The sequence below is a fragment of the Myxine glutinosa genome, chromosome 7 (assembly GCF_964187855.1).
Source record: "Myxine glutinosa chromosome 7, kmMyxGlut1.1, whole genome shotgun sequence".
NCBI classification, from domain to species: Eukaryota; Metazoa; Chordata; class Myxini; order Myxiniformes; family Myxinidae; genus Myxine; species Myxine glutinosa.
Window position 1 is genome coordinate 123,273,314 of NC_136267.1, and position 9,818 is coordinate 123,283,131.

Consider the following 9,818-nt stretch of genomic DNA (forward strand, 5'->3'; position numbering starts at 1 on the left):
AGTGGTTTTTCAACACTATCACTAGTGCGAAAAGTGGTTTTTCAACACTAACACAAGTGCAAAAGTGGTTTCCTGCACCAACACAAGTGCAAAAAGTGGTTTTTCAACACTAACACAAGTGCAAAAAGTGGTTTTTCAACACTAACACAAGTGCGAAAAGTGGTTTTTCCACACTAATACAAGTGCACAAGTGGTTTCCTGCACCAACACAAGTGCGAAAAGTGTTTTTTGCAACACTAATACAAGTGCAAAAGTGGTTTCCTGCACCAACACAAGTGCGAAAAGTGGTTTTTCAACACTAACACAAGTGCGAAAAGTGGTTTTTCAACACTATCACAAGTGCAAAAAGTGTTTTTTCCACACTAATACAAGTGCAAAAGTGGTTTCCTGCACCAACACAAGTGCGAAAAGTGGTTTTTCAACACTAACACAAGTGCGAAAAGTGGTTTGTCAACACTAACACAAGTGCGAAAAGTGGTTTTTCCACACTAATACAAGTGCAAAAGTGGTTTCCTGCACCAACACAAGTGCGAAAAGTGGTTTTTCAACACTAACACAAGTGCGAAAAGTCGTTTTTCAACACTAACACAAGTGCGAAAAGTGGTTTTTCAACACTATCACAAGTGCAAAAAGTGTTTTTTCCACACTAATACAAGTGCAAAAGTGGTTTCCTGCACCAACACAAGTGCGAAAAGTGGTTTTTCAACACTAACACAAGTGCGAAAAGTGGTTTTTCAACAATAACACAAGTGCGAAAAGTGGTTTTTCCACACTAATACAAGTGCAAAAGTGGTTTCCTGCACCAACACAAGTGCGAAAAGTGGTTTTTCAACACTAACACAAGTGCGAAAAGTGGTTTTTCAACACTAACACAAGTGCGAAAAGTGGTTTTTCAACACTAACACAAGTGCGAAAAGTGCTTTTTCCACACTAATACAAGTGCAAAAGTGGTTTCCTGCACCAACACAAGTGCGAAAAGTGGTTTTTCAACACTAACACAAGTGCGAAAAGTGGTTTTTCAACACTAACACAAGTGCGAAAAGTGGTTTTTCAACACTAATACAAGTGCAAAAGTGGTTTCCTGCACCAACACAAGTGCGAAAAGTGGTTTTTCAACACTACCACAAGTGCAAAAAGTGTTTTTTCCACACTAATACAAGTGCAAAAGTGGTTTCCTGCACCAACACAAGTGCAAAACGTGGTTTTTCAACACTAACACAAGTGCAAAAAGTGGTTTTTCAACACTATCACAAGTGGAAAAAGTGTTTTTTCCACACTAATACAAGTGCAAAAGTGGTTTCCTGCACCAACACAAGTGCGAAAAGTGGTTTTCCAACACTAACACAAGTGCGGAAAAGTGGTTTTTCCACACTAATACAAGTGCAAAAGTGGTTTCCTGCACCAACACAAGTGCGAAAAGTAGTGTTTCAACACTAACACAAGTGCGAAAAGTGGTTTTTCAACACTAACACAAGTGCGAAAAGTGGTTTTTCAACACTAACAAGTGCGAAAAGTGGTTTTCCACACTAATACAAGTGCAAAAGTGGTTTCCTGCACCAACACAAGTGCGAAAAGTGGTTTTTCAACACTAACACAAGTGCGAAAAGTGGTTTTTCAACACTAACACAAGTGCGAAAAGTGGTTTTTCAACACTAATACAAGTGCAAAAGTGGTTTCCTGCACCAACACAAGTGCGAAAAGTGGTTTTTCAACACTAACACAAGTGCGAAAAGTGGTTTTTCAACACTATCACAAGTGGAAAAAGTGTTTTTTCCACACTAATACAAGTGCAAAAGTGGTTTCCTGCACCAACACAAGTGCGAAAAGTGGTTTTCCAACACTAACACAAGTGCGAAAAGTGGTTTTTCCACACTAATACAAGTGCAAAAGTGGTTTCCTGCACCAACAAAAGTGCGAAAAGTAGTGTTCAGTGACACCTAACACAAGTGCGAAAAGTGGTTTTTCAACAATAACACAAGTGCGAAAAGTGTTTTTTCCACACTAATACAAGTGCAAAAGTGGTTTCCTGCACCAACACAAGTGCGAAAAGTGGTTTTTCACACACTAACACAAGTGCGAAAAGTGGTTTTTTCCACACTAATACAAGTGCAAAAGTGGTTTCCTGCACCAACACAAGTGCGAAAAGTGGTTTTTCAACACTAACACAAGTGCGAAAAGTGGTTTTTCAACACGAACACAAGTGCGAAAAGTGGTTTTTTCAACACTAATACAAGTGCAAAAGTGGTTTCATGCACCAACACAAGTGCGAAAACGTGGTTTTTCAACACTAACACAAGTGCAAAAAGTGGTTTTTCCACACTAATACAAGTGCAAAAGTGGTTTCCCTGCACCAACACAAGTGCGAAAAGTGGTTTTTCAACACTAACACAAGTGTGAAAAGTGGTTTTTCAACACTAACACAAGTGTGAAAAGTGGTTTTTCAACACTAACACAAGTGCGAAAAGTGGTTTTTCAACACTAACACAAGTGCGAAAAGTGGTTTTTCCACACTAATACAAGTGCAACATGTGGTTTCCTGCACCAACACGAGTGCGAAAAGTGGTTTTTCAACAGTAACACAAGTGCGAAAAGTGGTTTTTCAACACTAACACAAGTGCGAAAAGTGGTTTTTTCCACACTTAATACAAGTGCAAAAGTGGTTTCCTGCACCAACACAAGTGCGAAAGAGTGGTTTTTCAACACTAACACAAGTGCGAAAAAGTGGTTTTTCAACACTAACACAAGTGCGAAATGTGGTTTTTCCACACTAATACAAGTGCAAAAGTGGTTTCGCTGCACCAACACAAGTGCGAAAAGTGGTTTTTCAACACTAACACAAGTGCGAAAAGTGGTTTTTCAACACTAACACAAGTGCGAAAAGTGTTTTCCACACTAATACAAGTGCAGATGTGGTTTCCTGCACCAACAACAAGTGCGAAAAGTGGTTTTTCAACACTAACACAAGTGCGAAAAGTGGGTTTTTCAACACTAACACAAGTGCGAAAAGTGGTTTTTCAACACTAACACAAGTGCGAAAAGTGGTTTTTCCACACTAATACAAGTGCAAAAGTGGTTTCCTGCACCAACACAAGTGCAAAACCGTGGTTTTTTCAACACTAACACAAGTGCAAAAAGTGGTTTTTCAACACTATCACAAGTGGAAAAAGTGTTTTTTTCCACACTAATACAAGTGCAAAAGTGGTTTCCTGCACCAACACAAGTGCGAAAAGTGGTTTTCCAAACACTAACACAAGTGCGAAAAGTGGTTTTTCCACACTAATACAAGTGCAAAAGTGGTTTCCCTGCACCAACACAAGTGCGAAAAGTAGTGTTTCAACACTAACACAAGTGCGAAAAGTGGTTTTTCAACAATAACACAAGTGCGAAAAGTGTTTTTTCCACACTAATACAAGTGCAAAAGTGGTTCCTGCACCAACACAAGTGCGAAAAGTGGTTTTTTCAACACTAACACAAGTGCGAAAAGTGGTTTTTTCCACACTAATACAAGTGCAAAAGTGGTTTCCTGCACCAACACAAGTGCGAAAAGTGGTTTTTCCAACACTAAACACAAGTGCGAAAAGTGGTTTTTCAACACTAACACAAGTGCGAAAAGTGGTTTTGTCAACACTAATACAAGTGCAAAAGTGGTTTCAATGCACCAACACAAGTGCGAAAAGTGGTTTTTCAACACTAACACAAGTGCGAAAAGTGATTTTTCAACACTAACACAAGTGCGAAAAGTGATTTTTCCACACTAATACAAGTGCAAAAGTGGTTTCCTGCACCAACACAAGTGCGAAAAGTGGTTTTTCACACTAACACAAGTGCGAAAAGTGGTTTTTACCACACTAATACAGAGTGCAAAAGTGGTTTCCTGCACCAACACAAGTGCGAAAAGTGGTTTTTCAACACTAACACACAAGTGCGAAAAGTGGTTTGTCAACACCAATACAAGTGCATAAGTGGTTTCATGCACCAACACAAGCCGCGAAAAGTGGTTTTTCAACACTAACACAAGTGCGAAAAGTGGTTTTTCAACACTATCACAAGTGCAAAAAAGTGTTTTTTCCACACTAATACAAGGGCAAAATGTGGTTTCCTGCACCAACACACAAGTGTGAAAAGTGGTTTTTTCCAACACTAACACAGGTGCGAAAAGTGGTTTTTCAACAATAACAGAAGTGCGAAAAGTGGTTTTCCACACTAATACAAGTGCAAAAGTGTGTTTCCTGCACCAACACCAGTGCGAAAAGTGGTTTTTCAACACTAACACAAGTGCGAAAAGTGGTTTTTCAACACTATCACAAGTGCAAGAAGTGTTTTTCCACACTAATACAAGTGCAAAAGTGGTTTCCTGCACCAACACAAGTGCGAAAAGTGGTTTTTCAACACTAACAAAAGTGCGAAAAGTGGTTTTTCAACACTAACACAAGTGCGAAAAGTGGTTTTTCAACACTAATACAAGTGCAAAAGTGGTTTCCTGCACCAACACAAGTGCGAAAAGTGGTTTTTGAACACTAACACAAGTGCGAAAAGTGGTTTTTCATACACTAACACAAATGCGAAAAGTGGTTTTTCAACACTAACACAAGTGCAAAAAGTGTTTTTTCCACACTAATACAAGTGCAAAGGTGGGTTTCCTGCACCAACACAAGTGTGAAAAGTGGTTTTTCAACACTAACACAAGTGCGAAAAAGTGGTTTTTCAACACTAACGACAAGTGCGAAAAGTGGTTTTTCAACACTAACACAAGTGCGAAAAGTAGTTTTTCCACACTAATACAAAGAGCAAAAGTGTTTCCTGCACCAACACAAGTGCAAAAAGTGGTTTTTCAACACTAACACAAGTGCGAAAAGTGGTTTTTCAACACTATCACAAGTCCAAAAAGTGTTTTTTTCCACACTAATACAAGTGCAAAAGTGGTTTCCTGCACCAACACAAGTGCGAAAAGTGGTTTTTCACCACTAACACAAGTGCGAAAAGTGGTTTTTCAACACTAACACAAGTGTGAAAAGTGGTTTTTCCACACTAATACAAGTGCAAAAGTGGTTTCCTGCACCAACACAAGTGCGAAAAGTGGTTTTTCAACACTAACACAAGTGCGAAAAGTGTTTTTTCAACACTATCACAAGTGCAAAAAGTGTTTTTTCCACACTAATACAATTGCAAAAGTGGTTTCCTGCACCAACACAAGTGCAAAAAGTGGTTTTTCAACACTAACACAAGTGCGAAAAGAGGTTTTTCAACATTAACACAAGTGCGAAAAGTGGTTTTTACAGACTAATACAAGTGCAAAAGTGGTTTGCTGCACCAACACAAGTGCGAAAAGTGGTTTTTCAACACTATCACAAGTGAGAAAAGTGGTTTTTCCACACTAATACAAGTGCAAAAGTGGTTTTCTGCACCAACACAAGTGCGAAAAGTCGTTTTCAACACTAACACAAGTGCGAAAAGTCGTTTTTCAACACTATCACAAGTGCAAAAAGTGTTTTTTCCACACTAATACAAGTGCAAAAGTGGTTTCCTGCACCAACACAAGTGCGAAAAGTGGTTTTTCAACACTAACACAAGTGCGAAAAGTGGTTTTTCAACACTAACACAAGTGCGAAAAGTGGTTTTTCCACACTAATACAAGTGCACAAGTGGTTTCCTGCACCAACACAAGTGCGAAAAGTGTTTTTTGCAACACTAATACAAGTGCAAAAGTGGTTTCCTGCACCAACACAAGTGCGAAAAGTGGTTTTCCAACACTAACACAAGTGCGAAAAGTGGTTTTTCCACACTAATACAAGTGCAAAAGTGGTTTCCTGCACCAACACAAGTGCGAAAAGTAGTGTTTCAACACTAACACAAGTGCGAAAAGTGGTTTTTCAACAATAACACAAGTGCGAAAAGTGTTTTTTCCACACTAATACAAGTGCAAAAGTGGTTTCCTGCACCAACACAAGTGCGAAAAGTGGTTTTTCAACACTAACACAAGTGCGAAAAGTGGTTTTTCCACACTAATACAAGTGCAAAAGTGGTTTCCTGCACCAACACAAGTGCGAAAAGTGGTTTTTCAACACTAACACAAGTGCGAAAAGTGGTTTTTCAACACTAACACAAGTGCGAAAAGTGGTTTGTCAACACTAATACAAGTGCAAAAGTGGTTTCATGCACCAACACAAGTGCGAAAAGTGGTTTTTCAACACTAACACAAGTGCGAAAAGTGATTTTTCAACACTAACACAAGTGCGAAAAGTGATTTTTCCACACTAATACAAGTGCAAAAGTGGTTTCCTGCACCAACACAAGTGCGAAAAGTGGTTTTTCAACACTAACACAAGTGCGAAAAGTGGTTTTTCCACACTAATACAAGTGCAAAAGTGGTTTCCTGCACCAACACAAGTGCGAAAAGTGGTTTTTCAACACTAACACAAGTGCGAAAAGTGGTTTGTCAACACCAATACAAGTGCATAAGTGGTTTCATGCACCAACACAAGCGCGAAAAGTGGTTTTTCAACACTAACACAAGTGCGAAAAGTGGTTTTTCAACACTATCACAAGTGCAAAAAGTGTTTTTTCCACACTAATACAAGTGCAAAAGTGGTTTCCTGCACCAACACAAGTGTGAAAAGTGGTTTTTCAACACTAACACAGGTGCGAAAAGTGGTTTTTCAACAATAACAGAAGTGCGAAAAGTGGTTTTCCACACTAATACAAGTGCAAAAGTGGTTTCCTGCACCAACACCAGTGCGAAAAGTGGTTTTTCAACACTAACACAAGTGCGAAAAGTGGTTTTTCAACACTATCACAAGTGCAAGAAGTGTTTTTCCACACTAATACAAGTGCAAAAGTGGTTTCCTGCACCAACACAAGTGCGAAAAGTGGTTTTTCAACACTAACAAAAGTGCGAAAAGTGGTTTTTCAACACTAACACAAGTGCGAAAAGTGGTTTTTCAACACTAATACAAGTGCAAAAGTGGTTTCCTGCACCAACACAAGTGCGAAAAGTGGTTTTTGAACACTAACACAAGTGCGAAAAGTGGTTTTTCAACACTAACACAAATGCGAAAAGTGGTTTTTCAACACTAACACAAGTGCAAAAAGTGTTTTTTCCACACTAATACAAGTGCAAAGGTGGTTTCCTGCACCAACACAAGTGTGAAAAGTGGTTTTTCAACACTAACACAAGTGCGAAAAGTGGTTTTTCAACACTAACACAAGTGCGAAAAGTGGTTTTTCAACACTAACACAAGTGCGAAAAGTAGTTTTTCCACACTAATACAAGAGCAAAAGTGGTTTCCTGCACCAACACAAGTGCAAAAAGTGGTTTTTCAACACTAACACAAGTGCGAAAAGTGGTTTTTCAACACTATCACAAGTCCAAAAAGTGTTTTTTCCACACTAATACAAGTGCAAAAGTGGTTTCCTGCACCAACACAAGTGCGAAAAGTGGTTTTTCACCACTAACACAAGTGCGAAAAGTGGTTTTTCAACACTAACACAAGTGTGAAAAGTGGTTTTTCCACACTAATACAAGTGCAAAAGTGGTTTCCTGCACCAACACAAGTGCGAAAAGTGGTTTTTCAACACTAACACAAGTGCGAAAAGTGTTTTTTCAACACTATCACAAGTGCAAAAAGTGTTTTTTCCACACTAATACAATTGCAAAAGTGGTTTCCTGCACCAACACAAGTGCAAAAAGTGGTTTTTCAACACTAACACAAGTGCGAAAAGAGGTTTTTCAACATTAACACAAGTGCGAAAAGTGGTTTTTACAGACTAATACAAGTGCAAAAGTGGTTTGCTGCACCAACACAAGTGCGAAAAGTGGTTTTTCAACACTATCACAAGTGAGAAAAGTGGTTTTTCCACACTAATACAAGTGCAAAAGTGGTTTTCTGCACCAACACAAGTGCGAAAAGTCGTTTTCAACACTAACACAAGTGCGAAAAGTCGTTTTTCAACACTATCACAAGTGCAAAAAGTGTTTTTTCCACACTAATACAAGTGCAAAAGTGGTTTCCTGCACCAACACAAGTGCGAAAAGTGGTTTTTCAACACTAACACAAGTGCGAAAAGTGGTTTTTCAACACTAACACAAGTGCGAAAAGTGGTTTTTCCACACTAATACAAGTGCACAAGTGGTTTCCTGCACCAACACAAGTGCGAAAAGTGTTTTTTGCAACACTAATACAAGTGCAAAAGTGGTTTCCTGCACCAACACAAGTGCGAAAAGTGGTTTTTCAACACTAACACAAGTGCGAAAAGTGGTTTTTCAACACTATCACAAGTGCAAAAAGTGTTTTTTCCACACTAATACAAGTGCAAAAGTGGTTTCCTGCACCAACACAAGTGCGAAAAGTGGTTTTTCAACACTAACACAAGTGCGAAAAGTGGTTTGTCAACACTAACACAAGTGCGAAAAGTGGTTTTTCCACACTAATACAAGTGCAAAAGTGGTTTCCTGCACCAACACAAGTGCGAAAAGTGGTTTTTCAACACTAACACAAGTGCGAAAAGTCGTTTTTCAACACTAACACAAGTGCGAAAAGTGGTTTTTCAACACTATCACAAGTGCAAAAAGTGTTTTTTCCACACTAATACAAGTGCAAAAGTGGTTTCCTGCACCAACACAAGTGCGAAAAGTGGTTTTTCAACACTAACACAAGTGCGAAAAGTGGTTTTTCAACAATAACACAAGTGCGAAAAGTGGTTTTTCCACACTAATACAAGTGCAAAAGTGGTTTCCTGCACCAACACAAGTGCGAAAAGTGGTTTTTCAACACTAACACAAGTGCGAAAAGTGGTTTTTCAACACTAACACAAGTGCGAAAAGTGGTTTTTCAACACTAACACAAGTGCGAAAAGTGCTTTTACCACACTAATACAAGTGCAAAAGTGGTTTCCTGCACCAACACAAGTGTGAAAAGTGGTTTTTCAACACTAACACAAGTGCGAAAAGTGGTTTTTCAACACTAACACAAGTGCGAAAAGTGGTTTTTCAACACTAATACAAGTGCAAAAGTGGTTTCCTGCACCAACACAAGTGCGAAAAGTGGTTTTTCAACACTACCACAAGTGCAAAAAGTGTTTTTTCCACACTAATACAAGTGCAAAAGTAGTTTCCTGCACCAACACAAGTGCAAAACGTGGTTTTTCAACACTAACACAAGTGCAAAAAGTGGTTTTTCAACACTATCACAAGTGGAAAAAGTGTTTTTTCCACACTAATACAAGTGCAAAAGTGGTTTCCTGCACCAACACAAGTGCGAAAAGTGGTTTTCCAACACTAACACAAGTGCGGAAAAGTGGTTTTTCCACACTAATACAAGTGCAAAAGTGGTTTCCTGCACCAACACAAGTGCGAAAAGTAGTGTTTCAACACTAACACAAGTGCGAAAAGTGGTTTTTCAACAATAACACAAGTGCGAAAAGTGGTTTTTCAACACTAACACAAGTGCGAAAAGTGGTTTTTCAACACTAATACAAGTGCAAAAGTGGTTTCATGCACCAACACAAGTGCGAAACGTGGTTTTTCAACACTAACACAAGTGCGAAAAGTGGTTTTTCCACACTAATACAAGTGCAAAAGTGGTTTCCTGCACCAACACAAGTGCGAAAAGTGGTTTTTCAACACTAACACAAGTGCGAAAAGTGGTTTTTCAACACTAACACAAGTGCGAAAAGTGGTTTTTCAACACTAATACAAGTGCAAAAGTGGTTTCCTGCACCAACACAAGTGCGAAAAGTGTTTTTTTACACTAATACAAGTGCAAAAAGTGTTTTTTCCACACTAATACAAGTGCGAAAAGTGGTTTTTCAACACTAACACA